Genomic DNA, 12,953 nt, shown 5'->3' on the forward strand with positions numbered 1-12,953 from the left:
GATCCTTTCAGGATCTCTTGCACTTACATGTGCAGCAGAGTACTGTAATGGAAGCATGCTGGGTCCATAACCCAGAGGTAGGCAGATTGAAACTATCCTCTGCTATATGCATTTTTTTTTGTTAATTAAAGTAATCCAAAACTGGGATTGATATTTTTGCTCTTTTATTTTTACTTAAAGTACAATAACTTTTACCATTTTAATTTGTTTTAATAGTATATTGACAGTATTGTTTTCTTTCAAAAATCCAATTAATTTTCTTTACCCGATTATTAAAATGGTAATTGACAAAAGCAAACTACATTGTCACCAGAAGAGCAATACAAAATGTACAAGTGATATATTAAAATCATCTTTCCAGCTTGAATTTCAATGATGCATTGGGGCAACGATTTTGTGAGAAACATCTTCACCCTTAAATAAAGATTTTCTTAATTCCTTACCTGTGTGCTAATTAGATATCTCCTTGATTTCACATTAAACAGACTTCCACATGAGAAAGCAGCAAGGATGCAGTGGCGTTGATGTTTCCTGGTGTCAACCTGTATTATTTCAGTAGATATTGAAATGAGGATGCATCTTGCTGCCTTTCCAATTAAGCAAGTTTAATTTAGTAATAGGTGAAAAACCATCCCTACAAAGATGTTAATCAGATACTTGGCTTTGTGGACACTTTTCAGAGAACAAATTTGTTAGCATAAAAATAAAGCCAGAAAATGAAGAGCTGTTTAATCACTCAATTGGATTTTTTTGCCAGCATATTTCTTTTTCTCTGCAACCCACTGCTAAATTGTGCTTCCTAGCTGTTTTTATAAAATCACTGAATCAAATCTAACTCTGATTACATCAGAGAAGGCCAGGTACCCTACACCATAACAGGGGTTTTTGAAATTTTGACTTGTCTACTTAAAGATCAACAAAATCTGATAACAAGGTCAATTACGTCCCTGGGTGGGATTGAACCACCAACCTTTTGGTTAATTGCCGTACACACTAACTGATTGCGCCACAGCGATACTTTTCAAAAGTACATACTGACAAAGGCTAATAAGCATTCATCTAGAACGTTTCCTATAAAAACTTTAAATAGTCAATAATCTGGAGAGTTTTTGTAAGATGTTTCTTCCATCAACCAATGAAGAAACACATTGGTACTTTCCCATGATGAGTGAGTGCTTCAGGATCTCTTGCACTTACATGTGCAGCAGAGTACTGTAATGGAAGCATGCTGGGTCCATAACCCAGAGGTAGGCAGATTGAAACTATCCTCTGCTATATGCATTTTTTTTGTTAATTAAAGTAATCCAAAACTGGGATTGACATTTTTGCTCTTTTATTTTTACTTAAAGTACAATAACTTTTACCATTTTAATTTGTTTTAATAGTATATTGACAGTATTGTTTTCTTTCAAAAATCCAATTAATTTTCTTTACCCGATTATTAAAATGGTAATTGACAAAAACAAACTACATTGTCACCAGAAGAGCAATACAAAATGTACAAGTGATATATTAAAATCATCTTTCCAGCTTGAATTTCAATGATGCATTGGGGCAACGATTTTGTGAGAAACATCTTCACCCTTAAATAAAGATTTTCTTAATTCCTTACCTGTGTGCTAATTAGATATCACCTTGTTTTCACATTAAACAGACTTCCACATGAGAAAACAGCAAAGATGCAGTGGCGTTAATGTTTCCTGGTGTCAACCTGTATTATTTCCGTAGATATTGAAATGAGGATGCATCTTGCTGCCTTTCCAATGAAGCAAGTTTAATTTAGTAATAGGTGAAAAACCATCCCTACAAAGATGTTAATCAGATACTTGGCTTTGTGGACACTTTTCAGAGAACAAATTTGTTATCATAAAAATAAAGCCAGAAAATGAAGAGCTGTTTAATCACTCAATTGGATTTTTCTGCCAGCATTTTTCTTTTTCTCTGCAACCCACTGCTAAATTGTGCTTCCTAGCTGTTTTTTTATAAAATCACTTAATCAAATCTAACTCTGATTACATCAGAGAAGGCCAGGTACCCTACACCATAAGAGGGGGTTTGCAATTTTGACTTGTCTACTTAAATATCACCAAAATCTGATCACAAGGTCAATTACGTCCCTGGGTGGGATTAAACCACCAACCTTTTGATTAATAGCTGAACACACTAACCGATTGCGCCACAGAGACACTTTGCAAAAAGTACATACTGACAAAGACTAATAAGCATTCATCTAGAACGTTTCCTAGAAAAACTTTAAAAAGTCAATAATCTGGAGAGTTTTTGTAAGATGTTTCTTCCAGCAACCAATGAAGAAACACATTGGTACTTTCGCATGATGAGTGAGTGCTTCAGGATCTCTTGCACTTACATGTGTAGCAGAGTACTGCACTGGAAGCATGCTGGGCCCATAACCCAGAGGTAGGCAGATTGAAACTATCCTTTGCTATATGCATTTTTTTTTGTTCATTAAAGTAATCCAAAACTGGGATTGATATTTTAGCTTTTAGTTTTACTTAAAGTACAATAACTTTTACCATTTTAATTTGTTTTAATAGTATATTGACAGTATTGTTTTCTTTCAAAAATCCAATTAATTTTCTTTACCCGATTATTAAAATGGTAATTGACAAAAACAAACTACATTGTCACCAGAAGAGCAATACAAAATGTACAAGTGATATATTAAAATCATCTTTCCAGCTTGAATTTCAATGACGCATTGGGGCAACGATTTTGTGAGAAACATCTTCACCCTTAAATAAAGATTTTCTTAATTCCTTACCTGTGTGCTAATTAGATATCACCTTGTTTTCACATTAAACAGACTTCCATATGAGAAAACAGCAAAGATGCAGTGGCTTGGATTTTTTAAAGAAAACAATACTGTCAATATACTATTAAAACAAATTAAAATGGTAAAAGTTATTGTACTTTAAGTAAAAATAAAAGCTAAAATATCAATCCCAGTTTTGGATTACTTTAATGAACAAAAAAATAATGCATATAGCAAAGGATAGTTTCAATCTGCCTACCTCTGGGTTATGGGCCCAGCATGCTTCCATTGCAGTACTCTGCTGCACATGTAAGTGCAAGAGATCCTGAAGCACTCACTCATCATGCGAAAGTACCAATGTGTTTCTTCATTGGTTGCTGGAAGAAACATCTTACAAAAACTCTCCAGATTATTGACTTTTTAAAGTTTTTCTAGGAAACGTTCTAGATGAATGCTTATTAGTCTTTGTCAGTATGTACTTTTTGCAAAGTGTCTCTGTGGCGCAATCGGTTAGTGTGTTCAGCTATTTATCAAAAGGTTGGTGGTTCAATCCCACCCAGGGACGTAATTGACCTTGTGATCAGATTTTGGTGATATTTAAGTAGACAAGTCAAAATTGCAAACCCCCTCTTATGGTGTAGGGTACCTGGCCTTCTCTGATGTAATCAGAGTTAGATTTGATTAAGTGATTTTATAAAAAAAAACAGCTAGGAAGCACAATTTAGCAGTGGGTTGCAGAGAAAAAGAAAAATGCTGGCAGAAAAATCCAATTGAGTGATTAAACAGCTCTTCATTTTCTGGCTTTATTTTTATGATAACAAATTTGTTATCTGAAAAGTGTCCACAAAGCCAAGTATCTGATTAACATCTTTGTAGGGATGGTTTTTCACCTATTACTAAATTAAACTTGCTTCATTGGAAAGGCAGCAAGATGCATCCTCATTTCAATATCTACGGAAATAATACAGGTTGACACCAGGAAACATTAACGCCACTGCATCTTTGCTGTTTTCTCATGTGGAAGTCTGTTTAATGTGAAAACAAGGTGATATCTAATTAGCACACAGGTAAGGAATTAAGAAAATCTTTATTTAAGGGTGAAGATGTTTCTCACAAAATCGTTGCCCCAATGCATCATTGAAATTCAAGCTGGAAAGATGATTTTAATATATCACTTGTACATTTTGTATTGCTCTTCTGGTGACAATGTAGTTTGTTTTTGTCAATTACCATTTTAATAATCGGGTAAAGAAAATTAATTGGATTTTTGAAAGAAAACAATACTGTCAATATACTATTAAAACAAATTAAAATGGTAAAAGTTATTGTACTTTAAGTAAAAATAAAAGAGCAAAAATATCAATCCCAGTTTTGGATTACTTTAATTAACAAAAAAAAATGCATATAGCAGAGGATAGTTTCAATCTGCCTACCTCTGGGTTATGGACCCAGCATGCTTCCATTACAGTACTCTGCTGCACATGTAAGTGCAAGAGATCCTGAAGCACTCACTCATCATGGGAAAGTACCAATGTGTTTCTTCATTGGTTGATGGAAGAAACATCTTACAAAAACTCTCCACATTATTGACTTTTTAAAATGTTTCTAGGAATCGTTCTAGATGAATGCTTATTAGCCTTTGTCAGTATGGACTTTTGCAAAGTGTTGCTGTGGCGCAATCAGTTAGTGTGTAAGGCTATTAACCAAAAGGTTGGTGGTTCTATCCCACCCAGGGACTTAATTGACCTTGTTATCAGATTTTGGTGATCTTTAAGTAGACAAGTCAAAATTTCAAACCCCCTGTTATGGTGTAGGGTACCTGGCCTTCTCTGATGTAATCAGAGTTAGATTTGATTCAGTGAATTTATAAAAACAGCTAGGAAGCACAATTTAGCAGTGGGTTGCAGAGAAAAAGAAATATGCTGGCAGAAAAATCCAATTGAGTGATTAAACAGCTCTTCATTTTCTGGCTTTATTTTATGCTAACAAATTTGTGCTCTGAAAAGTGTCCACAAAGCCAAGTATCTGATTAACACCTTTGTAGGGATGGTTTTTCACCTATTATTAAATTAAACTTGCTTCATTGGAAAGGCAGCAAGTGATGTCATCCAAGCAGTGGGTCAAAGTTGGCTTCAAACCTCGTCTGCTTATGAAAAGAGAAAAGGGGTATGCAGGGCATGGCGGCCTTTTGCGGTGCTTGGATGACCCCTAGTTCGCATTAAATAATGCAGTCGAGTTTCCCACATTTGGGGAAATCACAGGGGTCAGCATACCAAGAATGCAATGAATGAAACGCTCCCTGGGAGAACAGTCTTCATGACCATGGTATCTCCTATGCAAAATAAGTATGATTTGGGATAGGGCTGGGGAGGGCCTCTGCTCAGGCACATCTCTGTCAAGTAAAGGAGATTCAACTGAGGCAGCACAAGGGAACTCTCATCTGGGGACAACAACTGCAGGGAGAACACATATTCTCAGATGAACATGGGAGGGCAGAAGGCTGCCTAATACTGAAGCACCCCCAAACAACAAACCAAATGCAACAACTAGTGCAAGCATTCCTGGGGGAAGGCCTGCAGCAGATGGATTTGCATATGGCGATGTCATCCAAGCAGTGGGTCAAAGTTGGCTTCAACCCTCGTCTGCATATGAAAAGAGAAAAGGGGCGTGCAGGGCATGGCGGCCTTTTGCGGCACTTGGATGACCCCTAGTTCACATTTCTTGCAGCAGCTGGGCACTGTAACAGCTCCAGAGCTGCTCTGTAAGGCAAGTAAAAGGGTGTGGGCCCTGCAGCACTACCTGTAGTTCGCATTGTGCAAGACCCCTAGTTCGCATTAAACACCCCCACCCTCCTTCGGTGTGGGGCTCATGTTGGCCATGCCCCAGCCCCTGAAGCATTCACGCTGATTTCTTGCAGCAGCTGGGCACTGTAACAGCTCAAGAGCTGCTCTGTAAGGCAAGTAAAAGGGTGTGGGCCCTGCAGCACTACCTGTAGTTTGCATTGTGCTTTGGAAGGCACAAAGTAAGCAGAGGGGAGGAGAAGTCAGGATAGTGCACAAGGGTATAGACGGGAGGGGCTCAAGAAAAAAGAAGTGGAAACAGACAGCAAACTAGGCTTCCAATGCACAATGCAAACTACAGGTAGTGCTGCAGGGCCCACACCCTTTTACTTGCCTTACAGAGCAGCTCTGGAGCTGTTTAATCACTCAATTGGATTTTTCTGCCAGCATAATTTTTCTCTTACGTCCTAGAGGATGCTGGGGACTCCGTAAGGACCATGGGGGATAGACGGGCTCCGCAGGAGACATGGGCACTTTAAGAAAGACTTTAGATCTGGGTGTGCACTGGCTCCTCCCTCTATGCCCCTCCTCCAGACCTCAGTTTACTACTGTGCCCAGTGGAGACTGGGTGCTTTTCAGGGAGTTCTCCTGAGTTTCCTGACAGAAAGTATATTTGTTAGATTTTTTTATTTTCAGGGAGCCTGCTGGCAACAGACTCTCTGCATCGAGGGGCGGAGGGGAGAGATGCACACCTACTTCTGTGAGTTGATAGGCTCTGCTTCTTAGGCTACTGTACAGCATTAGCTCCAGAGGGATCGGTACGCAGGTCTCACCCTCGCCGTCCGTCCCAGCGCCGCGCCGCCGTCCCCCTCGCAGAGCCGGAAGATAGAAGCCGGGTGAGTATGAGAAGAAAAGAAGACTTCAGAGGCGGCGGAAGACTTCATGATCTTCACTGAGGTAACGCACAGCAGTAAAGCTGTGCTCCATTGCTCCCATACACCTCTCACACGGCAGTCAGTGTAAGGGTGAAGGGCGCAGGGGGGACGCCCTGGGCAGCAATATAGACCTCTCTTTGGCAAATTAAATATATATGCAGCTAGGCACTGTATATATATATATAAGAGCCCCCGCCATTTTTTTACTATATTTGAGCGGGACAGAAGCCCGTCGCTGAGGGGGTGGGGCTTCTCCCTCAGCACTCACCAGCGCCATTTTCTCCACGGCACCGCTGAGGGGAAGCTCCACGGACTCTCCCCTGCTTATACCACGGTAGAAAGAGGGTCTTAAAGAAGAGGGGGGCACATAATTAGGCGCATATATATATGGAAATACAGCGCTACTGGGTAAACATAAAATTATTGTGTTTTTTTCCTGGGTCATATAGCGCTGGGGTGTGTGCTGGCATACTCTCTCTCTCTGTCTCTCCAAAGGGCCTTGTTGGGGAACTGTCCTCAGATAAGAGGATTCCCTGAGTGTATGGTGTGTCGGTACACGTGTGTCGACATGTCTGAGGTAGAAGGCTCTCCTAGAGAGGAGCAGGAGCAAATTAATGTGGTGTCTCCATCGACAACGCCGACACCTGACTGGATGGATATGTGGAATGTTTTAAGTGCTAATGTAAACTTATTACACAAGAGATTAGACAAAGCTGAAGCTAGGGAACAGTCAGGGAGTCAACCCATGCCTGTCCCTATGTCGCAGGGACCTTCGGGTCTCAAAAGCGCCCACTATCCCAAATAGTTGACACAGATACCGACACGGATTCTGACTCCAGTGTCGACTACTATGATGCAAAGTTACAGCCAAAATTGGCTAAATGTATTCGATATATGATTATTGCACTAAAAGATGTTTTGCACATCACAGAGTCCCCTGTCCCTGACACGAGGGTACACATGTATAAGGGAAAGAAACCTGAGATAACCTTTCCCCCCTCACATGAGTTGAACGAATTATGTGAAAAAGCTTGGGAATCTTCAGACAAAAAGCTGCAGATTCCCAAAAGGATTCTTATGGCGTATCCTTTCCCGCCAATGGACAGGATACGGTGGGAATCCTCCCCTAGGGTGGATAAAGCATTGACACGCTTATCCAAAAAGGTAGCGCTGCCATCCCAGGATACGGCTACCATCAGGGACCCTGCTGACCGCAAGCAGGAGGTTACCCTAAAGTCCATTTACACACATTCTGGTACCTTACTCAGACCGGCAATTGCGTCGGCCGGGGTTGTAGCGCGGTGGCAGCATGGACAGATACCTTATCAGCAGAGATTGAGACCCTAGATAAGGATGCTATGTTATTGACCATAGGGCATATAAAAGATGCTGTCCTATATATGAGAGATGCTCAAAGTGACATTAGTCTACTGGGTTCTAGAATAAACGCTATGTCGATTTCTGCTAGATGAGTCCTATGGACCCGGCAATGGACAGGTGATGCCGACTCAAAAAGGCATATGGAGGTTTTACCTTACAGGGGTGAGGAATTGTTTGGGGAAGGTCTCTCGGACCTAGTCTCCACAGCTACAGCTGGTAAATCAAATTTTTTGCCTTATATTCCCTCACAGCCTAAGAAAGCACCACATTATCAAATGCAGTCCTTTCGATCACAGAGAAACAAGAAAGTACGAGGTGCGTCGTTTCTTGCCAGAGGTAAGGGCAGAGGGAAGAAGCTGCACAACACAGCTAGTTCCCAGGAACAGAAGTCCTCCCCGGCCTCTACAAAATCCACTGCATGACGCTGGGGCTCCGCTAAAGGAGTCCGCCCAGTTGGGGGCACGTCTTCGAGTTTTCAGCCACATCTGGGTTCATTCGCAGGTGGATCCCTAGGCAATAGAAATTGTTTCTCAGGGTTACAAGCTGAAATTCGAAGAGGTGCCTCCTCGCCGGTTTTTCAAATCGGCCCTACCATCTTCTCCCCAGGAAAGGGAGATAGTGTTAAATGCAATTCACAAATTGTATCTTCAACAGGTGGTGGTCAAGGTTCCCCTGCTTCAACAAGGAAAGGGAAATTATTCGACCCTGTTTGTAGTCCCAAAACCGGACGGTTTGGTCAGACCCATATTAAATTTAAAATCCCTGAACCTATACTTGAAAAGGTTCAAGTTCAAGATGGAATCGCTAAGAGCGGTCATCGCCAGCCTAGAAGGGGGGGATTTTATGATATCTCTGGACATAAAGGATGCATACCTTCATGTACTCATTTATCCACCTCATCAGGCGTACCTAAGATTTGCGGTACAGTATTGTCATTACCAATTTCAGACGTTGCCGTTTGGTCTCTCCAGAATTTTCTCCAAGAATTTTCACCAAGGTAATGACGGAAATTATGGTGCTCCTGCGAAAGCAAGGTGTCACAATTATCCCGTACTTGAACGATCTCCTCATAAAAGCGAGATCAAGAGAGCAGTTGCTGAACAGCGTATAACTTTCACTGAAGGTGTTACAGCAACACGGCTGGATTCTCAATATCCCGAAGTCGCAGTTGGTTCCTACGACTCGTCTGACTTTGCTTGGGCATTATTCTGGATACGGACCAGAAAAGGGTTTATCTTCCGATAGAAAAGGCCCAGGAACTCATGACTCTGGTCAGGAACCTATTGAAACCAAAACAGGTGTCAGTGCATCACTGCACTCGAGTCCTGGGAATGATGGTGGCATCATACGAGGCCATTCCCTTCGGCAGGTTCTATGTGAGGATCTTGCAATGGGACCTACTGGACAAGTGGTCCGGGTCACATCTACAGATTCATCAGTTGATCACCCTGTCCCCCAGGGCCAGGGTATCTCTCCTGTGGTGGCTGCAGAGTGCTCACCTTCTAGAGGGCCGCAGGTTCGGCATTCAGGACTGGATCCTGGTGACCACGAACGCGAGCCTCCGAGGTTGGGGAGCAGCCACACAGGGAAGAAATTTCCAAGGTCTTTGGTCAAGTCAGGAGACTTGTCTTCACATCAACATCCTGGAGCTAAGGGCCATATACAACGCCCTATGTCAAGCGGAGACCTTACTTCGCGACCAACCAGTTCTGATCCAGTCAGACAACGTCACCGCAGTAGTTCATGTAAACCGCCAAGGCGGCACAAGGAGCAGAGTGGCGATGGCGGAAGCCACCAGAATTCTTCGCTGGGCGGAGAATCATGTAAGCGCACTGTCAGCAGTGTTCATTCCGGGAGTGGACAACTGGGAAGCAGACTTCCTCAGCAGACACAACCTACATCCAGGAGAGTGGGGACTCCATCAGGAAGTCTTCGCACAGATTGCAAGTCGGTGGGGACTGTTCCAGATAGACATGATGGCGTCCCGCCTCAACAAAAAGCTACAGAGGTATTGCACCAGGTCAAGAGACCCTCAGGCAGTAGCTGTAGACGCCCTAGTGACACCGTGGGTGTTCCGGTCGGTCTATGTATTTCCTCCTCTACCTCTCATACCCAAGGTGTTGATAATAGTAAGAAAAAGAGGAGTAAGAACAATTCTCATTGTTTCAGATTGGCCGCGAAGGACCTGGTATCCAGATCTGCAGGAAATGCTCACAGAAGATCCGTGGCCACTTCCTCTAAGACAGGACCTGTTGCAACAGGGGCCCTGTCTGTTCCAAGACTTACCGCGGCTGCGTTTGACGGCATGGCGGTTGAACGCCGGATCCTAGCGGAAAAGGGTATTCCAGATGAGGTCATTCCTACGCTAATAAAGGCTAGGAAGGACGTGACATCTAAACATTATCACTGTATATGGCGAAAATATGTTTCTTGGTGTGAGGCCAGGAATGCTCATACGGAAGAATTCCACCTGGGCCACTTCCTTCACTTCCTACAAACTGGAGTGAATTTGGGCCTAAAATTAGGCTCTATTAAGGTTCAGATTTTGGCCTTATCCATTTTCTTTCAAAAGGAATTGGCCTCTCTTCCTGAAGTAAGTACAAACTTTTGTGAAGGGAGTACTGCATATTCAGCCTCCTTTTGTACCTCCGGTGGTCCCTTGGGACCTTAACGTGGTGTTAAGGTTATGGTTTGAACCACTTAAAATGGTGGAGTTTAAATATCTCACTTGGAAGGTGGTCATGTTATTAGCCTTGGCTTCCGCTAGGCGAGTGTCGGAATTAGCAGCTTTATCACATAAAATCCCCTATCTGGTTTTCCATATGGATAGAGCGGAATTGCAGACCCGTCCTCAATTCCTGCTAAAAGTGGACTCATCCTTTCATATGAACCAACCTATCGTGATGCCTGTGGCTACGCGTGACTTGGAGGATTCCGAGTCCCTTGATGTGGTCAGGGCTTTGAAAATTTACGTGGCCAGAACGGCTAGAGTCAGAAAAACAGAAGCACTGTTTGTCCTGTATGCAGCCAACAAGATTGGCACCCCTGCTTCAAAGCAGACTATTGCTCTCTGGATCTGTAACACGATTCAGCAGGCGCATTCTATGGCGGGATTGCCGTTGCCTAATTCAGTCAAGGCCCATTCCACTAGGAAGGTGGGCTCTTCTTGGGCAGCTGCCCGAGGGGTCTCGGCACTACAGCTGTGCCGAGCTGCTACTTGGTCGGGTTCAAACACCTTTGCAAAGTTCTATAAGTTTGATACCCTGGCTGAGGAGGACCTCCTGTTTGCTCAATCGGTGCTGCAGAGTCATCCGCAGGAGCCCGTTTGGGAGCTTTGGTATAATCCCCATGGTCCTTACGGAGTCCCCAGCATCCTCTAGGACGTAAGAGAAAATAAGATTTTAAACCTACCGGTAAATCTTTTTCTCGTAGTCCGTAGAGGATGCTGGGTGCCCGTCCCAAGTGCGGACTACTTCTGCAAGACTTGTATATAGTTATTGCTTACATAAGGGTTATATGTTAGTTTTCATCGGTCTTGGACTGATGCTATGTTGTTTTCATACTGTTAACTGGGTAGTATATCACAAGTTATACGGTGTGATTGGTGTGGCTGGTATGAATCTTGACCTTGGATTAACAAAAATCCTTTCCTCGTACTGTCCGTCTCCTCTGGGCACAGTTTCTCTAACTGAGGTATGGAGGAGGGGCATAGAGGGAGGAGCCAGTGCACACCCAGATCTAAAGTCTTTCTTAAAGTGCCCATGTCTGCTGCGGAGCCCGTCTATCCCCCATGGTCCTTACGGAGTCCCCATCATCCTCTACGGACTACGAGAAAAAATTTTTACCGGTAGGTTTAAAATGTTATTTTTTTCTCTGCAACCCACTGCTAAATTGTGCTTCCTAGCTGTTTTTTATAAAATCACTTAATTAAATCTAACTCTGATTATGTCAGAGAAGGCCAGGTACCCTACACCATAAGAGGGGGTTTGAAATTTTGACTTGTCTACTTAAAGATCACCAAAATCTGATCACAAGGTCAATTACATCCCTGGGTGGGATTGAACCACCAACCTTTTGGTTAATAGCCCATGTAAGTGAAAGAGATCCTGAAGCACTCACTCATCATGGGAAAGTACCAATGTGTTTCTTACAAAAATTCTCCAGATTATTGACTTTTTAAAGTTTTTCTAGGAAACGTTCTAGATGAATGCTTATTAGCCTTTGTCAGTATCTACTTTTGCAAGGTGTCTATGTGGCGCAATCGGTTAGCATGTTTGGCTTTTAACCAAAAGGTTGGTGGTTCAATCCCACCCAGGGATGTATTTGACCTTGTAATCAGATTTTGGTGATCTTTAAGTAGACAAGTCAAAATTTCAAACCCCCTCTTATGGTGTAGGGTACCTGGCCTTCTCTGATGTAATCAGAGTTAGATTTGATTAAGTGATTTTATAAAAAACAGCTAGGAAGCACAATTTAGCAGTGGGTTGCAGAGAAAAAAAATTATGCTGGCAGAAAAGTCCAATTGAGTGATTAAACAGCTCTTCATTTTCTGATTTTATGTTTATGCTAACAAATTTGCTCTCTGAAAAGTGTCCACAAAGCCAAGTCTCTGATTAACACCTTTGTAGGAATGGTTTTTCACCTATTACTGAATTAAACTTGCTTCATTGGAAAGGCAGCAAGATGCATCCTCATTTCAATGTCTACTGAAATAATACAGGTTGACACCAGGAAACATAAACGTCACTGCATCCTTGCTGCTTCCTCATGGGGAAGTCTGTTTAATGTGAAAACAAGGTGATATCTAATCAGCACACAGGTAAGGAATTAAGAAAATCTTTCTTTATGGGTGAAGATGTTTCTCAAAAAATTGTTGCACCAAAGCATCATTGAAATTCAAGTGGAAAGATGATTTTAATATATCACTTGTACATTTTGTACTGCTCTTCTGGTGACAATGTAGTTTGTTTTTGTCAATTACCATTTTAATAATAGGGTAAAGAAAATTAAGTGGATTTTTGAAAGAAAACAATACTGTCAATATACTATTAAAACAAATTAAAATGGTAAAAGTTATTGTACTTT

At 42.2% G+C, this 12,953-nt stretch overlaps 1 pseudogene; it reads right to left on the bottom strand.

Annotated features, from left to right (window-relative positions):
• Positions 1-4,943: 4,943 nt before the first annotated feature.
• Positions 4,944-5,122, bottom strand: LOC135032540 (U1 spliceosomal RNA; annotated as a pseudogene).
• Positions 5,123-12,953: the final 7,831 nt, after the last annotated feature.

Source organism: Pseudophryne corroboree, unplaced genomic scaffold, assembly GCF_028390025.1.
Source record: "Pseudophryne corroboree isolate aPseCor3 unplaced genomic scaffold, aPseCor3.hap2 scaffold_545, whole genome shotgun sequence".
Taxonomy (NCBI): Eukaryota; Metazoa; Chordata; class Amphibia; order Anura; family Myobatrachidae; genus Pseudophryne; species Pseudophryne corroboree.